The sequence below is a fragment of the Theobroma cacao genome, chromosome 10, assembly GCF_000208745.1.
Source record: "Theobroma cacao cultivar B97-61/B2 chromosome 10, Criollo_cocoa_genome_V2, whole genome shotgun sequence".
NCBI classification, from domain to species: Eukaryota; Viridiplantae; Streptophyta; class Magnoliopsida; order Malvales; family Malvaceae; genus Theobroma; species Theobroma cacao.
This window is the reverse complement of record NC_030859.1, coordinates 10,795,986-10,800,636: the sequence shown is the minus strand read 5'-3', so window position 1 is coordinate 10,800,636 and position 4,651 is coordinate 10,795,986. Positions and strand designations below refer to the sequence as shown.

Below are 4,651 nucleotides of genomic sequence, written 5' to 3'. Positions count from 1 at the left end.
GTTAGGAAGGGGAAAAGGAAAGGGAGGATTGTGTTTTGCCTAAATATGGACAATTAATGGTAGCATTATAAATAAAATGATTAACTTAAAGAGAAAAAGTGTCTTCCCTTCAATTTAAAAAGATTAGATATAAAAGGAAGGAATAAGTGCAAATTCATGCATTTTCCTTCACTCCTGTTTATTTCTTACAAAAGAAAGGAAAGGAAGAAAATACTATTTTTCTTCCACTCTCTTTCTTTCATCATCTTTCTTTTCTACCAAACATAGTCAAAATGACAAAACCCAAGATTTTAGTGCGAATCAAACTTTTCGATGAAGTCTCGAATTAAGGATCCCATAATCATGAGTTCATTTACAAGGTAGCTTAGCTTCACCTTAATGAGTCATCAAAAAGTTTCAAGATGTTGAGAGTTCTTTTACATGGATTCTATATATAGGAAGTTGGTAAGGAAGACAATTCAAAATGTGAGAAGGCATGTTGTACCTTAATTTGGATGATAATTAACTGAACTAAATATCGTAATTAGGGTTGAAAAGGTAAGATAACCAACCTTGAATTCTACAGGGATAATACTTAATATAAAAATTGTTCTTTTTCTTATCGTGTTTCAACTTAATCTTTTCGAATAATTTATTGTCTGATTTGATAACCTCTTTGAAGTTTATTGAGATGGAAAGAGTAGCACCAATGCCTCAAGTTCCAATCGATAAAGAAAATCTTGCTCCAAATTTTTAATCGTTCATTACAGATTTGAAAGACGTAATTCATGTAAGGCTTTTTCCTCTTCACTTATCCTAACCATTTATTCCTTTCAAGATCATATATATGGCTTGCATGTAGGCATTTCTAATTTTCAAAACCTACTCTTTAACGATTTTACATGTACATTACTTGCACTAGCAAAAGGTTAAAATGGTGAAAACAAAGGCAAAAGAGGAAAGCACAGAGTCATTAAATCTTGGTCTTTATCCCATTAATAGAACGAAGAATACACTTATATCCTGCAACACTAGTACACCATCGAGGAGCAAGGTAAGTATAGTATTGATTACCAAATTAGTGGTTTTATTAATCATAATGGTAGTTTTGTTTTCCTTTCATGATCTACAAGTGATTTTTTCATTAATGATTCTTTATCATGATATTTGGTTCTTAAAGGTTATTCACTTACACAATGTTGGTCCGATTTGGGCTTTTTTTTATTGGCCTGATCGTGTTGCACATTATTGTTTGGTAAGTAGCCTTTGATGCAAAGATCGCATTGAACTTTTGTTGACTAGGGGATCAAGGGTCCAATAGACTCACTGTGTTGTAGCAAGTCCATAACTCCCCAACTAATCATTTATATTTGTTATTTTCCCTTGAGTTTATATAGATGCGACCAAACAATGCCCCCTTGATCTGAAAAGTACTTTTCCTTTTTGCCAATGTTATATATGCTAGTAATAAAGTAACAAACTTAGTTTGGTGTCATGAATCAAATTTATCAACCTAATTAATGAATTTACTAAAAATAAATAAATTACATCAAAGTAAATATATACGATGAAGGTTATAAATTTCAATCAATATTCCTATAAAATGGAAATTTTGATAATTTTTTAATTTCTCATACATGAAATTGGAAAAAGAAGTACTCATTTTTATGGTTATGAAACTTCTCTTTCTTCCACCTATATGTTCTCACTTTTTTCATTTCTTTTCAGTTGTTTTTTCTCTTCCACTCCCATAATGGTTGTGTCCAAATCCAGTAGTAATAAAGTAAATAACCAAAGAAAGTAGTAGAGAAGTTAATATCTAATAATTCATATATATGTCAACTGTAATTTTATATTTATCAGTTGTAAAGATAAAATATTTTTAGCATTTAATATATTAATTAATTTTACTATAAAATAATATTACTTGTTAGTATTTTTAAATGAATAAAAATTTTAAAAATATAAGAATGTTAAATAAAATTATAATATGAATGAAAATCATTAATTAATACTCTTAATGGTTATTTTTCACTCTCACCATAACTCACTTTATGGCCATTGCTGTTTTTACCATATGCAAATTGATTATTTCACCATCTTTTTTTTGTCTATTTTACATACAATATTAAATTTCTTTATTAAATCAATGATTTATGATTTTCAATGTCAAAAGTAAAAATAAAATCATAAAAAATAATTTTGAAATATAAAAAGTAAAAATAAATTATTAGGTGTGTTTTAAAAATGAAAATTTTTTTAAGATGATCATGGCCAACTTCCTACCAACCATGATAATCTAATTACTTAATGCATATTGCAATCAATCTTGGGAGGATCATCCCTTATCCAAACCCGATTGATATGTTTCTTTCTTTTATGAATAACATTCCTTGAGAAAAGCTTTTAAATGTGTAATTGAGAGGTTTTTGCATTTTCATGGCGATTATTAATACTGTAATACTGGGCAACGTAGTTGAATATTTCAGAGCCAGCAATGAAAAAGAAAAGGGGAAAGGCAAAGTTAGTTGCAAGGAATAACATCCTTCAAACTCTCCGGTGAACGATTTGATCTTGCCCAAATTGAGAAGGTAAGTTGTTAACTTCTCAAGATAACTCTATTCAAATATCTTTGGTCACTTTAGGTGTTAAGAAATAATTTTTTGAAAAAATGCAGCATTTTCAAATGTCACTTGATGGCAAAGAAAAGGAGTTCAAGTACCTTCTCATCAAGAGATTAGATGGATGGAAAATTGATTGTAAGAAACGGGTGACTGGGAAATTGCTTGATATGGTAATTATATTTAACTTCTTGTTTCGAGTTTTCTATATATAATTGTTTCAAAAAATGTAGAATTTTCAAAACTACTAAATCATTTGAAACTATTTTAGAATTATTATTACTATTGTCATTTGAAACTGTTATAAAATCAAGGGAAAGGATGAAGTTTAGTATGTTTGATTAAAGGGCTATACATCTATAACATATCAAATTAAACGATCATTTATATTTAAAGAAGGTTTAAAAAAAATGTTATAAATTAATATAAGATCTTGTGGTTTTATTTTTTCCTCTTTTTTATTATGATTTTGGTTTAAAATGATGATGAATTATATATGTGCAGTATTATACACATGAGATTTCCAAGAAGTCGTTCCGATCAGTTAAGGAAGTAATGAATTTTATATTATATGAAGTTGATCCAAGGAAAAGGTAGAAGGAAAATAAATGCAATCCAAATGAATATCCATTGGTGAGTTTCAATCTTAATTATTGAGATTAACAATTTGTTCGCTGGGATTGATGGTGAGGTAATTAATATAAATTATTAAACATTTTCCAGGTACATAGACAATATTTCTTTGGCAATTTTGAAGGAAAACAAATGAATGCTGATGGGAAACCTTCAAACCTCTATTTAGAAAAAGTAATTATTTTAGTTTCTTCTAAAGATGAAATAAGAATTAAGAGGCTTGATGAGTAGATGAGCCTAGTTTAATAACTCTACTTGTGAATGCCAAGATCAAGTCAGTTTCTTGCTACTAGTAAGGAAATGAAGAATTAGGAAAGATTTTTTAGCTGAACACATTTTTATTTTCTACCTTTTATATATAAACAATTAATTTGTTTTTTTTATGTACTTTTTAGTATCAACTAAAAATTTCTGTTTAATTATTTTTCTAGGATACTTTAGTTAATTGTTTTATATTCAAGTTACTATTACTTTGCAAATTTTATTTTTTACTTATTTTTAAGGTGCATCAATTGTTGTATTTTATTCTAATAAGATAAGGTCAGAAGAACATTTTTCTTTATTTTTATGATTGATGGACTCTTTTTCATTAATAAACTATAAGTTACGCCGCGTGTTGTGCTTGGGTGAAATAAATCTTTGTGTATTTTGCTCGAGGAATAAATTTTTTAGTTAGATTTGTTAATAACTAGGCAAGTATTTGCAGAAATATTTATAAACAAAAGCTGTTGTAATTTGAAAGGTAAAACAGAAAGCAATTTTGTGCTTCTTTATAATTTTGTACATTCATCCCCACCTAGCTAACAAAATGTGTATCCCTACAAAAAAAATAACATAATTCTTTGTTGAAGTTGCTCAAATGATTTGCTCTTGTATTTGTTTTTAAAGCTTGCTTTTCTAGAGCTCTTCTATAGCACACACCTTCTAATGTCATGTGTTGAGATTAATTCAAAATTCAGAGTGCGATTGCTCTTAGAAAAAGTATGTAGAGTTGTTAAACAACTTTGCTAATGTTGTTCGAACATTTTAATGTTATACAAAAATCATGATCAAAGTGTTAAATTGATCATGCTGCCTCTATGCCAAAAATATAAGACAATGTGCTATACAACTATAAATGAAATTCCACAGTTTGTTAGTATTAGCAGGTAGGCAAATATGGGCAGTCAAGTTGTCGTTCTCTTAGTGGATTGGTCTAGAGGATACCTTGCACTTTAAAAAAAAAGAATTACAGTGTCGTATATGTGAAACATGTTAGAATGAAAAAAGGTATCTAGACTTGCTAAAACATTCATCATTAAAAGCATGAAGTTCATGATGAAAATAATATTAGGTAAAAAAACACAAAAAAACACCAAATCCAAAGACTGTTTTTATTTAATTTTCTATCCACGCAAGTATACATATCGAACAAATAA

General features: G+C 28.3%; 1 long non-coding RNA gene across 1 annotated transcript; it reads left to right on the top strand.

Moving 5' to 3' along the window:
• Positions 2,714-3,502, top strand: LOC108663687. Its single transcript, XR_001929696.1, has 3 exons — positions 2,714-2,773; positions 3,105-3,233; positions 3,324-3,502. It is a non-coding gene; the product is annotated as an uncharacterized LOC108663687 (long non-coding RNA).